Below are 19,747 nucleotides of genomic sequence, written 5' to 3' on the forward strand. Positions count from 1 at the left end.
CGGTTTGAGAGATATTCGTGTTTGAAGTTAACATGGCACTCATAATTGGTTGTGGTCATTGAATAGTCAATAGTTAATAATGTTTTTTTTCTCCTAAAATCCCTCCAACGTTCACTTGTTGAGGACCCTCTCAACTCAAGACATTCATATAAATAGTGACCCTCATATCGTCCTCTAGTAGGGATTTTGTGGCTCCAAACAGGTCATCGTGGCATTTTCACTATAACTTGTTTTCTGCGAAGCTTCAGATCTTGGTTCACAATATTTTCGAAGATATGATCTGAGGAAGTTAGGGTTTTTGTAGGCTCCCAAATTCCATGTCAAACAGGTGACGTTGGGAAACTCGTCATAACTTTCTCTCTAAGCATTGGATTCAAATTTCATAAATAGTGACAAGAAGAAGACGGGCTGTAGGTTGTTGGGTATCGTTTTCAGGGCCGAAGGACGCAATAGTGACACGTGGCACTTTGTACAAGTTCGCTCTACTGAACCAGTCTATAATCCAGTCATCGTGGGAGATTGGGCATAAATCTTTCGTGAAGAATCCAACCTTGATTAGACCTATGGGGTTGGAAAGAGGACTCGGAGAGCTACCACAAGACGAAATTTCAGACCCAAGAGATCCGAAATTACATGGGTACAATGGATTCAATATCGAGCTCCTAGAAGGCAAGAAAAAGCATGCATTCAAGGATCACTGCAGTAAGGGCCACACATCAACAATCAAGGGTAAGTCTCCTACAGCAAGGTATATATGATTAGTGTTTACATTGAATTTTGAGTATCATCTCTAACATATGTTTTTGCAAGACAATGTAAGTATATACAGGGTCTCAGTTATATCTCTATGTCTCTATATGTCACAGTTAGTTTTGATACCACATTTCGGATGTCCTATTCTTGATACTACACATTTGATGCTACATATTCTTGATGCTACACCAAGTCTGCTAAATCTATATGATGTTGTAAGTTCATGTTACTTGTCTTGTCATAGTTGATAGAATGGTCTCTGTTGTTGTACTTAGAACTTGGTCCATCACAAGTCTAGGGTTTGTCATCAGTTTTTATTGTATATATCTTTAGGTTAGTTTTGGATATAGTCTTGTATAGAGTCCAAGCCTATACAAGAGTAGGAGTCTTTGACTATGCTGCAGCAAGTCAACAACAAAAGTGGCAAGCACACATTAGGTATGCATTGTAATTTTAATTTGTATTTATTCATTATTATGCACTTACATGTGTTTTGCAGGCAGAGGTAAGTTGAAGGGTATTTTGTTTTGTTTTGGGATTGGTTTCGCCGAGAAAATTTTGCATGCAGGTAGAAGAAGATTCAAGTACAACATCAAGCAAGAATTCAAGGGTAGAAGTATCAAATCAAAAGAAGCATTGCAGCGAGACATCCTTGAAGACATGACAGCCATCCAGATATCGTGAAGTATTGTTAAGGCCAAGAGTAATCATTGTAAAGTTGCAAAAGGGTCATTTATAAAAGAGTCATCATTGTAAAAGAGTCATTTGTAAAAGAGTCATCACTATAAAGTTGTAAAAGAGTCATTTGTAAAAGGGTCATCATTGTAAAGATTGTAAAAGAGTCATTTGTGAAAGAGTCATTTTGCGTAGAGTCAAAGAGGCAGTGTTGGGAGGTATAGGAGTCACTGTTGGGATGATGTCATGGTTGGGTTGCAAGTCATAGAGTGATTGGGTATTTGGTCAAGTACACGAAAATCATTGTACATCTTATTGTATCGTGGATTGTTGTCCCTGGTTTGGGAATCCACAGACTTGTCTTATTTTAGTCATTATAGGGGCAGGAGGTGTTAGGCAGGTATATGAATTTGCCTATAGGTTGGGGCTTGTGAACACTTCAAGGTGGTAGGGTGGTGCTAGGGCGAGTTGTGGGTCGCTAGGGTGTTGGGGCATCCATTCAGTTGATTACTGAGAAACCAGGGCGTTGGGGCGTCCTTCCAGTCGGAGCTGGAGAAGAATGCTTTTCTAGAATTCTAGGAAGTTGTTGCTTTCATTTCAATTGGGGCTGAAGATTAAAGAATTTATTAGAAAAGCATTCGGTGGCTTTTGAGCCGGAGAGGGTTTTCCAGCTAAAATTCTTGTGCCTATTGTGTTCTTTTATTACTGCATAAACATTAATAATGATTGAAGGTTAACGAATGCTCTGAAAATATTTAAAAGTGCTAATTGCTAAGGAATACTGATTCAACCCCCCTCTCAGTATTTCCAACAAGGTAATGTTAAGTTGGAAAACTTCACCAGGATTCATCTAAATAGAATGGACAACATACAACTAAGAACACCATTGAAAAAAAAGAAATCCCGAGTCTTTCATCCTTCAAAACTCATAATGAAAAACAAACATCATAGTAGAATGAAATAAACCTTATTTATCATCATTGGAAAACCCAAACATGATATATTGGTTATCACTGAAAATAGAGTAGAGAAGATCTATACACCTCTATATAGTTATATAAGATGTGTGATATGCGAGGAGATACATATATACCAATTTATATTGTAATCGGTAGATTTAGTAAATCGTCTCTTCTCTGCCAATGCTAGAAAGAATAAAAAATCTATATTCAAATAACTCCTTGAGAAAATGTCGTACGTGCTTGTGTGGAATATTCAGCTTCCTGAAGTAAACTTCATGCATTGAAACCAAGAGAACTTTAGAGCATTAGCAATCATTCAAGCTTTATAACAAGATACGTAATTAGGATCACTTCTTTATAGAAAACAACAATGAGGTTGATCCTTTTAGAGCACAATTAGATGCAAAATGGAAGGGAAGAAGGAATGCAATTAGCTATGCAAGATCACTTTTAACAAAAGAGAAAGAGAGAGATTAGGTAAGGGCTATCCTCAAAACAAAGACAAACCAGTTAGATATGCTGCCCCATACAAAAGTATCACTGTCAAGAATATATTTGTATATATCAGTCCAGAAAAGATATTACAGTTATGCAAAGAGAAAGAACTTGCTGCCCTTTGCTAATATTATGACGAATTTAGTACCTTTAAGCTTTATTATTGTTGTTGTTCTTGGGATGTTCTATTTTTATGTGTATTAGCTTCAATAATAAGAGCATTGATTAGGCTGCCAAATTTTCAATATATCACTGCCAACAAGAGACAATCTTATTGAAGTCTGCAGACAAATGTGAATCTGAAGCGACAAAACTTATAGTTGTTTGTGCTTTTAAAATGTAAATACACAATGTATTGCAAATAATATTTTATTAATAATATGAAAATGTACAAGTGTGATTGAATGTTACAATGAGGGTCTGTTTATATACCTAGGCAGGTGCCCTTTCATGAATGGCCATGTCTTTTAAACATGCCATCTCATTTAACTAATGAGTATTAATCAATCATTATGATTATTTACATTTGTTTATATTTATTTTTATATGAATTATATTCATAATGTTGCCCCCTTTCTTCAAGGAGCTTTGTCCTCAAAGCTTTAATTCGGCATGTCGGGAATGGTCGTCCTTTCATTTCGGTATTATTGAATTTTTCCCATTTTTGGATGCCCTATCTACTACGAGATCAGACGAAGGTTCCATTGCTTGTTCAGAGACTCTCAGACCCTCACAGACTTTTTCAGGTATCTCAATCAGAGATGTTTGGCCCTATATATGCAAGAGGCTCTTAGGTTCCAAGCACATATTCTTCAGCCTCCCATCAGACCAGACCCCACACAGAGGATCACGACATTTTTCAGGGTACTACCTTCAGATAGGGGCACAAAGAGAACGATTGATACCGTTTCATATCCAGACTCTAGACCAGTGAGGATCCATGGGACCTCACCCCGCCACACGAGACCTCAGCAGCTAAACCGTCTCAGATCTGTCCCTAGGAGATGGACTAGGTCCTCTAGACCTCAGCAGTGCACAAACTTCCCTAGACAACGAGTTAGTGAACATTCCATACCTCTCACTGACCCTTCATCAGGCCACCAAACTTTTTTCAATGCTCTTCAATCAGTCTCGGATGTTAGGAGAGATGGGTCTGATCCTCTTCGTCAGGGCATTCCATACATTGTATCTTTTATGTTCTTGCATTGTACCTTTTATATTCATGCATTGTATTTTTTTATAGGAGACTGTTTGGTTCTCCTACATTTTATGGACATCATTGTACTCAATAGTCCCTTTAACCTACTTTGTGGTCATTAGTTAGACATAAATATAATTATCTTATCTTATCTTCTTCTTCTTTTTTAAATAATATATATATATATATATTGCTTTATTATTTTTTTATTTTTTTAATTTATTTAAAAAAAAATAATTGTAAAAAAATAATTAATTATATAATTTTCAAATATATATATATATATATATAAACACCGGATCGAAAAAGTATGACGGATCGAAAAATGGCGGATCAAAAAAGTATGATGGTTGTCGGAAAGGGGATGTGTCAACAGCTGTCGAGATCAAAAATGATACCCAGAGGCGTTTGACATGGAGGATTTGCAAGATGATCACTGTGTACGTTGGATGCATGTTGAGGTCTAATTTCATTTGGACGAAAACATTGTGTACGATTCCTCTACCCCTCTGTGGCTGCTTGTCGTGTTACCCTTTCGCGGGGAGGTCCAATTTCCAGATCATGCAACTTAGGATTCATGCCAACCAATTTCTTCAATGCTTCCTCCCTAGCAGCCAAGGCCTCATTATCTTCGATCTCATTCTCATAAGTATGGCATTTGTTGCATTTTGGACAGGGTTTCCCTAGTTCCCCAATACGTGGATGACAAAAACAAACATGACCAAATGAAATTGTCTATCTGCAAACGTAACACATTTGGTTCCCACACCTCCATTGTGAAAATTCCTAATCCTCAAGGAACCCCTACTGCAGCAAATTTGAATCTACTTCACCTACTTGATTTTAATATACATTATCAAGTTATTCTCTTAATACTGAAGCAAATTACTTCTACAACCTACACTTATTTAATATTCGAATACATGAAACAAAAAACTGAGCAAAGAACAAGATACATAGGGGAGTCGGGACAGTTATTTTTGGACAAAATAGTCCCTAAAAAAACCCAATGCGGGAAAACCGATGTATTAGCTCTGAGGGTTTTCTATTATTAAGCAGTAGTTCTGAATACAAATGTCGGTTGCCCTCCCGCAAAACCAGTGACAAAGAAAATAGAATGGCAGAAAATTTGAGTGAGTTTTAACTCACTTCACCCGATAGATTTCAGTTGATCTGGTGGCAGAATTGGCTAACCCCAGCTACCTTTGCGTTGGCCCTACTTAGGCCTTGCATCAACCTTACAGGCTCTGCATCAACCTCTGCGTTGTCTCTTCTACCCACTGCGTCAACCTTCCCGGTTGTTCCGACAGTTCCAGCTTTCTGCGTGGAGAGTAGCTTCAGCTTTTGCACTGACCCTTATGGCTCTGCGTTAGGCCTGTGTGGGCCCAGACTGGCCCAACATCAATCCCTCTAGATGTTGTGTTGCCTCCACTAGTGTCTCTTCACCCCTCTGTCCAATATTCCCGAACTATCCCTGCCCCTCTATTGCATATGATCACCTAGTTCGAATTTCTCAGCTTCATAGCCCCAGAAATCAAACTCCAGATCAATCTGTTCTCTCCATGTATGTTTCTAAATGAACCCCAAACCTCCTTCTTATACTTTTGTCGTTGAGACTCCAACGGTCGTGATTAAGTCTCTAATCAATAGCTAAGATTAAAACTTGACTTGATCCGCCTTCTAGATCACTCTCACCCATATTTTGATTAATACCCATTAAAATTTTAATTTTCCTAAGTTTAGACTTAGGAACCCCACTAAAAATATTAATTATTTTAATAAAATACGATCCGGGTTGAATTTCACCAAACGGTTTATGGGTTCTTTAGAACTCATGTGCCTTAGCCTCTCCACCAATTTTCATGGCTAGAGCACATCCGATGCTACCAAAAACTAACATCCATGTCATGACATTGCATCCATCTGACTTGATTATCGTTGCCTTACATTCTCTTATCACAACTTTCGTGTAGGGCCCTAAATTATATAAGATATACCCAAACTTTGTAGTTTACTCAGACATTTACTTCAACTAGAATATGAAACTTGGTTTAACAATTTAACTAGAATTCATTATTTTTCCCTAAATTTATCATTTACCAGACAGTGGATTTGAAAATAAAAATGCAGAAGAATACCTGGAAGTTAATTTGAAGAAGTTTCTTGTTTGATGTTTCCCAATTTGCTCATGTTACCAAAAGACCAAAACTCCCTACCAAACTGGGCAGAGCCTTGGTACCCAACTCCAGATTACTTCAAAATTTTAGCACTCTGGCCCCCGTGCCCAAAAGCATCAAGAACAATCAAGGCTCAGTAATCCTTAGTCTGTTTGTGGCTCTCTGTTGTAAATTCCTTCTCTATTTTTCTCCAAACTATTCTCGAAAAAAGAAAATCCTCCCTTCAAAAACCCCATTCGACTCCCTTATAAGCTCACTTCCACCGTCTCCAGCTCTCCACTGCCCTGCCTATTATCTCCTCGACTCTTCTTCATTACCTACCACCTGCAATGTCTCTTTGTCTTCCCTATGTTAAATGAGTGTATATATATATATATATATATTATGTGACTCACTGAGGTTGCCAACTTTGTTACCTTTCTTTTGAGTGAATTGGTTTATATTATGGTTTTCTTTTATTTAGTTTAATACAATATTTTGTGAAATATGCTACTTATTTTATTTATAGATTTTAATAATTCACTTTATTTTAACATATAATTAAATTAAATTATACATCAAATAAATTTAATTTATAATTTATTATTTTTGTTGTCTATATATATATATATATATATATATATATATATACACCCGTATATATATCTATATATATCTGATTAAGCCTTTAATGAAAGATATAAGGCTTAATCAGATATATATAGATATATATACGGGTGGTGTATATATATATATATATATATATATATATATATATATAGGTGAGTTAGAAATTTACTTCGATAATCGATTTATTAACTTAAGCATAGATATTTTCCAATATTAGCCGGTATGTATACTATTGCACTACATGCAGGTCATGCATGTGTAGCTATCATATGGCTGGCCCGTATGCATGCTAATATTCACATTCTATTTGTAATTGCAGGTGGGTCATTACATTTCGTCATCCTCTCTACAACTTCCCTACGAAGAGTCGTTTCAGTTGATTTTTCATTAACCTCTTCACAACGTAGTGGCAAGTGACTCAACCTGTTGCATTGGATACATGAAGCTTTTAAACATTTCAGGTTTGGATAGTCCAGGACTTGTGCACATTTGTCTATTTCATATGGAATATTAAAAAATGGGCAATAAATTAAATTCTCAATTTTGGCTTCAGCTAAAGTGTCTTGGGCCTAGCGATATTCATATCTTTCAAGAACATCATTTGCAACAGATTCCTTGCAGTGATCAATCTCGATGCAAGATAAAGAGCCATGTGCCCTCCGACCTCCATAAAGGATTTCATTAACGATCTTCTCTATACATTCAAAACAAAATCGATGCCCATCCCCACACTGTAGCATATTTTCATATTGATATTCTCAATAGCAACAACGACATTCTATACCCTTTTCCCCTTCTCCATCCATTTCAACTTTGAATTGGTTCTTTGGCATATCCATATATTCTACCCACACTTTGTTATCTTCATAAAACTCCTTAGAATTTCCAAAAGCATCAGTCTTAGATTCCTTCTTTAATGCTTTCCATTGAGACAAGTTCTCAATAGGGTTTAAAACTGGACATACATATTGAGATAGAATTCTAGCATTATTATTCACTGCAATATTTTCTAAGACGTTTGCACACTTGCTCCATGTGGGCTTCGCATCATCAACAAGCTTCATTGGCGAGGGTTGTGGAGAGTAGTTTGACTTCACAAGTGGAGGTGACTGATTGACCCCATTAATAGCTTCAAATTGCTTGGTTGTTTGATTACTGTCCATTGCTTCTAAATCAACTAATGCAAGGGAGTCTTCAGAATCTAATAAGGAATCATACTCTTCATCACTACTCTCGTAATTATGATATCTAGGTTGTCTTTGCACAGCTGGTGGACCAATTTTGGATGCATTTGACATTACTCCTTCAGACTCCTCTTCATTTTCAACTATCCCAGATGAGCTTCTTGACCTTGTTATTGAATTATATCCACTATCAAGACTAGCACTAATGGTAACCTCACTTCCTATATAAGAGCCACTATGGGATTGAGAATTTTCAAAAACAACACTTTCTTCTTCATCTTTAGTTGTCATATACCCATTTTGATTATCAGCCTTGTTTAAGTCACCTTGAGGAAATCCTAATTCAACATGTTCAACATCATTTTCTTGGTTAGAGCATTCCTTATCGTTGGTCTCTCTCATGTCAATGTTCTCTTTTGTTAGACATACTGCATATTCTGCAAATGATCTTTTTATTTGTTGTAACGATTCTCGAATTTCACTTAACAGCTCAATTGGAGGTTTATGATATTCACTTAATTCCATGATTTCAGGACCTAAACTTAATAGTAGATTGTGCAATGGATAACGTCCAAAGGCTGGCATGGCTCTGATACCACTAAAGTGACAAAATTTATATTTGTTTGTGCTTTTAAAATGTACATACACAATGTATTGTAAATAATATTTTATTAATAATATGAAAATGTACTAGTGTGCTTGAATGTTACAATGAGGGTCTACTTATATACCTAGGCAGGTGCCCTTTCATGAAAGGCCATGTCTTTTAGACATGCCAGCTCATTTAAGTAATGAGTATTAATTAATCATTATGATTTTTCACATTTTCTTAGATTTACTTTTATATAAATTATATTCATAACAGCATCAAAGCCCAAGATCTGCTACCAAGGATAGATGCAATGCAAAGAAACTACAGTAAGCTAAGAGTAGCCCTCTGTCAATACTATTTCAAGAAATCAGTCACTAATGACAATCAATACACTTAATCCTTCGACTATGAATGTGTGATATTCTTTAATCTTTTAGGCTTGTTAGGATTAGTTTTTATCACTGTATGCTCTATTCCAGATTTGAATGTGATTAAGACAATTAATAAAGGTAAGAGAGCAAACCTGCAAGGCCTAGAGGCCTTCTTCCAAAAAGTGAGAGGTTAATCTAATGCCATTGTGAATACTCTTTAGATTAGAGGCTTAATCATTTATGCTAGATGTTGAAATTTCTAAGTCTATCCGTTAGAAATTTGATCAGTGTTCTTCTGGCTTATTTCTTCTACTTGTTAATTACAAACAAGTTATTTAAAACATATAAATAACGAAATAAACACAATACAGTCTCAACCATCTACAAATCAACAGCTAAAAGAAAACAAACACACAAGTGACACCGTTATTTTTGGACAACTCGTCCCCGAAAAAAACCAATGCGGGAAAACCGGTGCAGCAATTTTGAGGGTTTATTATTATGTAGTATATCTTTGAGTACAACTGGGTGCCAAATTGACTCACTCGACAGAGAAAAATAACAGGCAGTAATACCTCTCTATTCGAAAGCAGGTATTCAGAAAACCTGCCCCACGAAACCCTCTCCAACAACACTGAAGCACTGTGTTAGCCCTCCTGGCCACTGCATCAGCCTCAGGACCCTCTGGGGCACTGCGCAACCTCTGGGACCCTCTGCGTCACTCCTATTTCCTTTTGCGCAGATGACGCAAGCCCTCTGGCCTTTGCACTGTCTCTGCTGGGTTGTGCATGGCCTGCTCTTGGCATCTACGTCTGCCTCTCTGCCTCTGCGCTGGTCTCTCGGCACTATCTCTGCCTCTCTATGTACTACTCACTGCCCCTCGCTGCTGATTACTGATTCGACTTTACTTAGCAACCCCGCTCTAGTAAATCGAATGACTGATCACTCTAGTGTGTCTTCCAACTGACCCTTAAGCATCCTCTTATACTTTTCTTGTTGGTCCTTCAACGGCCGAGATTAAATCTCTAATCAACGGCTAAGATTAGATTTGGCTTGATCCATGACTTTTGGAACCTTCTAACCCAGTTTTATATTAATACCCATTAATATTTTATTTTTCCTAAGTTTAGACTTAGGAACTCCATTAAAAATATTAATTATTTTAATATCTCCCAAACCAGTTAGAATCTACCCAAACCATTTCTGGGTCTTGGAGATCTCATGTGCTTTAGCCTCTCCACCAATTTTCATGGCTAGAGCACATCCGATGCTACCCCAAATCAACACTCCCTCTTAGCGAGGACTATGCTCTAGTAATACTCCTCACTGAGCATCACTATGATTATCCAGCGCTCTATCCGGCATCGGTACCTGTGTTGATGTTAGGCCTTCCTACCCAACATCCTCTGCACTACTGCATCCTGTACTGCTGCCCATGGCCCTGCCACTGCCACTACTGCATCCGTACGGCAGCTCCCTCTGCATCTGTGCTGATGTTGGTCCATCCTCCCAACATTACATCTGCACTGCATCCCCCTCTCATTATGTTCGATCGTGCTACTGCCAACTGCTACTGCACTGCAACTCAATTACTGGGAAGTAAGTAACTGATCCACCCAACTTTTGACATCCCTGTCAGGCTAGAAACACTCCCGATGCTGAAGCTCTCTCTGCCGCTAACAAGTGCTCCCTCTACTGACCTTTTCGTTGTTGCAACAACTCCCTACATCTCGCATCGCTACAAACCTCTCTGTGCCATCCTGCACTGTTGCAACACTCTTCGTACCTCTCGCACTATTGCAACCTGCTAGCCTCGCGCTGCTCGGGGACTCCTGCACTGTAACACTCTTTGCCACTTCATCCATATCTGTCTCTACCGACATCCGCCAGTCCTGCTACTCTCTCTTTGGGGCTCCCGTAGCAAGGTATAATCCAAGAGGTTGGGTACCTCAAGGATCCTGCCCCTCATTGCCTGTAGTCCTCCTGACTACAGCTCGATGTCTCCCCACCTCTTCTCTAGAGGTACATGAGCACTCATGGCACAATCGTCATCCTCCTCGACCTCCTTCTCCGCCTTCGTTGGCGCTGCCTTAGAGTAAGACACCTCTCCCTTACTCTTCTTCTTCGAACACTGGTTCGCATAATGCCCCAGTTCCCCACAGTTGAAGCATTTGACCTTGGAGAGGTCCTTTTTATTTCCCTTCTCCTGCTTTCCCGCAGATGCCAGAGTTGCATCTTCTTCCTCTTCCTTCTTGATCCGGACTCCTTTGCTACTACTTCCTGTCTTACTCAGCCTTCTGATCTCTTCTTGAAGAAGAGCCGCCCATAATTCTTCCCAATCTAGAAGATATGCCCTGCCCAGAATGCTCTAGACAAATGTCTCCCACTCCTCGAAGACTGCGTTTAGAGCGGTTCTCACCAACATCTCCTCATCCGGCATTGCTCCTATGGAAGTCAGTTGGTCCTGAATCTCCTTCAACTGACCGAGGAAGTGATCTATCTGCTCCCCCTTCCGCATCTGGTATGACCGCAGTTGATTCTCAAGTAACATCTTCCTCTGCACGGACGTACGTTGGTACAACTTCTTCAAGGTGTCCCACATTTCCTTTGTCGTCTCCTTCTCGGCAATGTGTTGGACAACATGATCCTTGAACCCATCAAGGATGATGCATTTCGCCTTGGCCATTGCTTCCTCGTACTTCTCATTTCTCTTCAACTCCTGCTAAGTCTCTCTACTTCCCACCTAGAAGTTCTCTACTAGACTCTCTCTGAGTCTCGATTTCCCTTCTGGAAATCCTCCTGTCAATCGTCAAGTCACACCTCTCCGATCTTCTGTGCACCTGCAACACTGATCTGGATTCCTTGGCTAGGAATCCGCCTCGGTAGCGACTCTCTCTACCTTGGTTTTGCCCTGTTAGGTATTGTTTTGCCCACAGTACCCCACCAGCTTCACTCCCGCAAACTGCCCACAGCTTCCTATGCCCCAGCAACTGAAGGACTGAGCCTCTAGGCTCTGCGCAATCCTAGCACTGGCAAAAATGCTCTCTCATCCAACTGTGTCAACTCTCCTAGTCTCTACGTGAGCCTTTTTCTGCCCTCGTCAGCCTCTGCATTCGCCTCTCTTCAGCGCAGACTGATGACGCAATCCCTTTGCGTCAACCGTTCTAATGTCACTCTCTGCAAGGATTAGCTTCTATCACTCGACACAGTTGATTCTGCGGCAAATGCTCTGCTTCAGCTGATGCCTTCAGCGCTCCTGTGATCTATAACCACGCTCTGATAACATGTTGAAATTTCTAAGTCTATATGTTAGAAATTTAATCTGTATTCTTCTAGTTTATTTCTTCTACTTGTTAATTACGAACAAGTTATTTAAAACATATAAATAACGAAATAAACACAATACAGTCTCAACCATCTACAGATCAACCGTTGTGTTGTCGCACAAAGTGTCTAGGCACCGCGACAACGCTTAGGGTAAGGGTTGTCACTCTTAGATCCTTACTCACTCTGTTTAGACTCTCTCCTATACAAGTCAAGGGGGGTAGTCCCTAGGTAAATGGATGAGGATAGCCTGTGGATCACAGGCTCTAGGAGATTTTAATGATGGACAACCTGATGAATCTAAATGAATCTTGATTAATTCAGATGAATAGATTAAATGCCAATGTAAACAAGACACGACCATAAGATAGAAACAATTATAGACCAGCGCCTTTAATTTGAATTAACCATCAACTAAATAAAACAAGTTATCCAGAACACTTTTCAATATGTGACGAATAATGACAATCATAAATAATCAATATAAACTCCCAACACTGTAACATGCAAAAGATTCCAGATCTAAAATGATTTTCATTAACTGCCTAGATCTATATTCAATTAACTTTCGTCAACAACCAAATATGATTTAAAACATTTGTAGCACTTGACCAGAGGAAAACATACATTTAATAACACTAAGGAACTTCAAATTTAAATCTTAATTATCCTTAGTCAATAACTAAAGAAGAAAAACAAATCAACAGGTTAAAAAATCGAAATTTTTTAATGGGCCATAGGCCACATTAAAAATTTGACTATTTAAGCGAAAACCCCTTAATTTATTTAATTTCTTGGTCACAGGATCTTTTAATGTTTTAATGTTTTTTAAGACTTTATAGTTTTTTAGGAATTTTAAAGGTTTTTTTTTAATTTTTTAATTTTTAAATAAGAAAAAAATGTCAAAAGGCTAACTTTTTGAAAGATTTCTTAAATTTTTTTATTTTTTATAATTTTTAATTTTGAAAATTTTAGATTTTAAATTTTGAAAATTTTAAATTTTTAAAGACTTTTGAATGTTTAGGATTTTAAAGGTTTTTAAATTTTTTATATTTTCTTTATTTTTTTAAGAATCAAACTAAAAAATATAAAATCGAATTTGAAAAATTAAAAGGGGGCTAGCCTAAGTCGAAAACCAAACCAAATAATTAAAAAAAAAGGACTTACGCTAACCCTAACTCTAATAATATACAAATGAAATAGAAATAGAAATGTATGTTTGCGTTTAGTGTTTGCAGGTTGACGACAGCGTGAGGAGTTTGGACGGACAGCTGAAGTTTGGACAGGAGAAGGGACTGTAGCTATGGATATAGAGCCACAGGAAGAGGGTTTGAAAGGCAAGGAGCGGAAAGAGGAAGCTGCGAAAATGGACAGCGATTTGCAAGGTGAAGGCCAGGCCAGCAAATAGCGAGGATAGGCAGCGAGGGTTCTGCTTGAGCGTGGAGGGGAAACGCTGCAGTGAGGTGGTGAGCAAATTGAACGGAAGGAAGAAGGAATGAAGGAGAAAAATGCAGGTCAGAAAAACGTGAGAGGGAAGCTGCAGGTGGAAGGCTATACGCAGGTTTGCAGTTGCAGCGTTTGAGGAGTTGGACGCAGAGGGAAAGGCAGTCTTTTGCAGGCAGCGTATTTTTTTTTTTTTTTTTTTTTTTGCAGGTTTAGGGTCAGAGTTTGTTTGTTGTGTATGCAGGTTTGCTGGAGCAGAAGCTTGGACTTGAGCAGTAGATCAAATGCAGAAGACAGAGGAAAAACTTCAGGCAAACAAAAATTTCTAGATCCAAAAAAAAAAGATTTAACCCAAATAAAAAAAAATCGAAATTTTTCCAGAAAACCACAGGCAGCAAAAGAAATGCATCCAGAAACTTAAAATAAACCCAAGAAAACGAATTTCACACTAATGTGTTTTAATGCCTCAGATTTATGAGTGAAACCCCAGTGAAATTATTTCCAGATTCAAGAAAAGAATTTAAAACCCTGGACTGCAAAATTCTTTTGAATAAAATCCCTGCAAAAGGATATTGATGAACCCCAGAGATCCAGATCTTACCCTCCAGGGCCTAGATCTGGACTCTACACGGTTTTCTCCTTCAGATCTGTAGCTGCAATACAACAAGAAACACCCAAACAATATGTACAATGACCCAAAAAACACCCAAGTCAGAAAACTAAAATTAATTACAGATCTATATACATGAATGGCAGATCTATCAGATCTAGGGAGTGTGAGTCCAACTCCACTCCCAGATCTGATAATCTGAGGCTCTCAACAGCCAGATCTAACGATTTAGCACAAAAAAATATTTTTTTGAATTTTAGAGGAGATACTGAGCTCAAAACCCTTCATGCATCACCCATAAAAAAAATATCTTATGATAAGCCCAGGTTCACATTTACGCTGGGCTCTTCATAAAACACGGATTGGGAGTTGGCTGGTTCAGCCGAGAACTTCCCCGAATGCTCAATGATCTAATAATCAAGGAACTCAATTTAACCATCAACATAGAGCGAGAAAATGGTAATAAAATTCAAATAAATAGAGATACCTGCTATTATATTCTAAACTTAAATTATCATTCAAACCCCAGCGACTGAGCAAGATACCTGTACTCAAATCACTCTTCAGAAAGCTATCATCAATGGCTAAAAAGAAATCTATGCATGAAAATGACACATCTTACAATATTTCCATGAAGAGTAACACCAACAGAAATTAACCCCAAAGTCTTTCTTTATTGCTCATAAAAAGATTACAAGAGAGCTTTTCGCTTAGTACATGATCAAAAGATCGGATGAACTAACTGACAAATGACCTCCTATTTAAAGATAAATCCTCCAACGGCTAGTTCGAGTGATCCTCGTCAAAGCAATCTCGATCGTTGATGAGGATTAAAATTTCTTTTAATCTCATCTGTTGAAATTTTAAATTATTGAGGAAATTTGAAATTTTCAATTAAATGCATTTTAATTAATTCAAAAATTAAATTTTTGAATTAATTTCCTCAAAATTTTGACTTTGACTTAACCCCAGGGACCAAAGGCTTAAAATTTAGCAAAATAATTAATTTACCTTAGTCCCTGGACCTCTTAAACTTTAATTTTTTAAGGACCAACAAATTTTGCCTTTGGAGAATTTAAATTTACCTAGGACCTAGAATTAATCAAATTTCTGGCTTAGGATTTTAATTAATTTTGGCCAGAAAATTTAATTAATTAACCTATGAGGGGATAAATTATTTTTCTAACCCTCAAGACACTTTACATCATGATTTTTACATTTTTTATATCTCAAGGGGAAAAACCCATTTGCGAAAGACCCTCACAGACTACCTAGTTCTGCGACACAAATATAATCTACAAGATCAAGCAATTTGTAATAAAATAACCTAACCAAATAGTTAGGATTATTCTCAAATCACTTTTACATAGACTCGATCTAGAACACTAGTGAAAAAATCCATTTCGGCTTTGGGGTAAGGCTGAAGGAAAACTCTGTCGACCATCCGAGAATGCATCGGTGAGTTTTGCATGGCATTAATTTCCTTGTCATGATTAGCTTTCATGGTTTCCATTTCCTTAGCATGTTGACTTTGCATGTCGGTTACGTGATCAGAGTGTTTAATTTTCATGATTTCCATCTCCTTATCATGTTTTTCCAGGTGGGTGTATAAAGTTCTCATATCCTTGACGTAATCAGTGACAGATTTTTCTTGATTAAGCTCCATAATTTTTACCAGCCACATTAGACTGAACTACATGTCTCTAACCAACTGCTTTAGTTCTTCTATAATTTGCTTATCATTTTCCCTTTCATTGTTGACGCTGATTTGACAACTTGTCCCTGTTTTCCCACTGTCATGGATTTGATCTGCAACAGTACAAGTGGATGGCACATTCTGATATGGAGAATTGTCTTGAAATCTTTCATTGACAACTAGATCCTTCACAAGATCACTTACATTCTGTTGCATAATTTTAGGGGCACAAGGCGAGATATCTTGATAACCATATCTATCTTTAAAAGCATTGACGATGTCTTGTAAAGAAGTGAAAGAATCTTCAGGACAATTATTAAACCAATTCAAAGCATCACCCTCTAAAGAAAAGGCAAATAGACACATTTTGACATCTTCGTGATCATATTGGGGAAAACGACAATATCTGAGTATTGTATGAGTAAATCTGCATAGATGCTTTCTAACAGCCACTAAATCACCACCCGAGAACAAAGACAATTTATCAATGGCCACTTCCGGAATATCATGGAGAAAATCAGTAAAATGACATGAGGTAAACGAATCATCCATGATGAATTGCCTGAAGGATTAATAAGGGACCAAATGGATGATAGAGAGACCCCTGCTCAAGAAAATCAAGAGATCCACTAAAAGCGAGCTTCTAGTAGAAATTCTTGTAAGAAATGAAAGAAGTGGAGTCGCCAGTTGAACATGAATCTAACTCTAGGATCCAAAAGGCAACAAACAACCAAAAATAAGGTAGGGCTTCTTGTCTGAGAAATAATAAATGGAAGAAGTGGAATCGCCACCCAAACAAGAAATGAACCGAAATGTGCAGGTGCTAAAAGTGTAGATGAAATGATTAACGAGATGACGAAAGATAGGGCGATGAAAAAATCAAATGACGCCAGAAAAAGTTGTGCCGCTTGACAGGCTAATGAATGGCGAAAAAGATGAGATGATTGAAATGATGAATGATGAGGAAATGTCGTTGAAACACCGAAAATAAAATGTCCCCAATAGCGGCGCCAAAAATGTTGTCGCACAAAGTGTCTAGGCACCGCGACAACGCTTAGGGTAAGGGTTGTCACTCTTAAATCCTTACTCACTCTGTTTAGACTCTCTCCTAGACAAGTCAAGGGGGGTAGTCCCTAGATAAATGGATGAGAATAGCCTGTGGATCATGGGCTCTTGGAGATTTTAATGATAGACAACCTGATGAATCTAAATGAATCTTGATTAATTCAGATGAATATATTAAACGCCAACGTAAACAAGACACGACCATAAGATAGAAACAATTATAGACCAGTGCCTTTAATTTGAATTAACCATCAACTAAATAAAACAAGTTATCCAGAACACTTTTCAATATGTGACGAATAATGACAATCATAAATAACCAATATAAACGCCCAACACTGTAACATGCAAAAGATTCCAGATCTAAAATGATTTTCATTAACTGTCTAGATCTAGATTCAATTAACTTTCATCAACAACCAAATATGATTTAAAACGTTTGTCGCACTTCACCATAGGAAAACATGCATTTAATAACACTAAGGAACTTCAAATTTAAATCTTAATTATCCTTAGTCAATAACTAAAGAAGGAAAACAAATCAACGGGTTAAAAAATCGAAATTTTTTAATGGGCCATAGGCCACATTAAAAATTTGACTATTGAAGCGAAAATCCCTTAATTTATTTAATTTCTTGGTCACAGGATCTTTTAATGTCTTAATTTTTTTTAAGATTTTTTAATTTTTTAGGAATTTTAAAGGTTTTTTATGAATTTTTTTTTTAAATAAGAAAAAAAAATGTCAAAAGGCTAACTTTTTGAAAGATTTCTTAATTTTTTTTATTTTTTTATGATTTTTAATTTTGAACATTTTAAATTTTTTTAGATTTTTGAATGTTTAGGATTTTAAAAGTTTTTAAATTTTTTATATTTTCTTTATTTTTTAATTTTTAGATTTTTAAGTTATAGAATTTTTTAATTTTCTTTTTTTCTAAGAATCAAACTAAAAATATAAAATCGAATTTGAAAAATTAAAAGGGGGCTAGCCTAGTTCGAGATGAAGGACCTAGGACTGATGCACTACTTCCTAAGCCTAGAGGTCTAGCAAAACCCAGGTGAGATTTTCCTTTCCCAAGGAAAATACATAGTGAAGCTACTCGAGAGATGTGGGATGGTGGACTGCAAGTCTGTGTCTATTCCAATGGAACTCAACTTCTAGAAGCTATGTGGAAGTGTTGTTGGGCCCGAATTGGCAAACCCTTCTGAATATAGACAACTTGTGGGGGCCCTGATGTTCTTTGTAAACTCTCATCCAGACATATGCTTCGCTGTGAATACATTGATTCAATTTATGGTCGAGCCTCATATCACACATTGGATTGCTACTAAGAATCTCTTGAGATATCTCTATGGCACATTCAACTATGGACTGAGATACACAGTCAGAAATTTGAGGCTACATGGATATATTGATGTTGACTGGGTTGGCTGTGTGGTGGATCGAAAGAGCACATCAAGATGTTGCTTCTTATTAGGTTCTACTTCGATTTCATGGATGAAAGGACGTAGAAATCGGTTGCTTTAAACACCACCAAGGCCGAATATATTGCAGCTAGTATGGGTTGTTGTGAAGTTTTTGGTTGAGAAAGTTCTTCAGTGAGCTATTTGAGCACGTGTTGGATACCACCGTGATCTTGCAACAACTAGAGTGGGATTCGCCTTTCAGAGAATCTCGTGTTCCACGACCGCTCCAAGCACATTGATATCAGGTACCAATTTTTCTAGAATATGGTACAACGGGGAGCAATGAGGCTCCAACACATCAGGACTGATGAGCAGGTCGCAGACATCCTCACGAAGCCCTTAGGGAAGGTCAAATTATTAGCATTCCGAGAGAGACTTGGAGTCGCGCAAAGACCCTCCCATGAGGGTGCCGCTTGAGTTGGACATTGAGCTCTAGGAGCTCTTCGGGGCTTGGGGTACTTCTTGGAGCTATGAGCAACCATAGGGTGAGTGGTTCACCTTCCCCTGTGATACCCCATGATATTTTACATGTGTGTAGGGTGAGTGGTTCGCCTTCCCCTATGATTGATGACACATGTGTGTAGGGTGAGTGGTTCACCTTCCCATACGATTGACATATGCATAGGATGAGTGGTTCACCTTCTCCTATGGCATATGGGCAGGATGAGTGGTTCACTTTCTCCTGTTGATGCCCCAGCATACATCCTACCCATGTAGTCTGGGACTCATGGGAAAAGTGGTTAGGGACCATAGCACTACCGATGGACGCATCGTGTACTATCGTAATCCCTATGACTAGGATGCATGGTATTCAACAACTTGATCTGGGATCAAGTCTAATTGAGGTTCTACCTCTGGACTAACTTTTGTCAGTGGAGAGTTGTAAGGTCTTGTGACTCTCGATCGGTTCTTCTTCATTATTCATATCAGTGTTTAGCGGAGCAGAGATGAGATGAGATACAAAGATGGTACATGACAATAGGATGGCGTGATGATTGATGACGATGGATGGATTGGCAGGTAGAATTCTCGCTAGTTGAGAGGGAGTATTAAAATAGGAAACTAGGGCCAAACTCCACCTTGGGACAGCTCATTTGATGGAGATGATGATTGCATTAATTTCCTCTTC

At 37.9% G+C, this 19,747-nt stretch overlaps 1 protein-coding gene across 1 annotated transcript in view; it reads right to left on the reverse strand.

Moving 5' to 3' along the window:
• LOC149148902 (diacylglycerol O-acyltransferase 2D-like) overlaps positions 1-19,747 on the reverse strand; it is a 217,563-nt gene that overhangs the window by 105,379 nt on the left and 92,437 nt on the right. The gene's annotated exons all lie outside the window — the stretch shown is intronic.

This window comes from Pinus tabuliformis, chromosome 9 (assembly GCF_031772625.1).
Source record: "Pinus tabuliformis cultivar Carrire ecotype Pingquan chromosome 9, CPIR1, whole genome shotgun sequence".
NCBI classification, from domain to species: Eukaryota; Viridiplantae; Streptophyta; class Pinopsida; order Pinales; family Pinaceae; genus Pinus; species Pinus tabuliformis.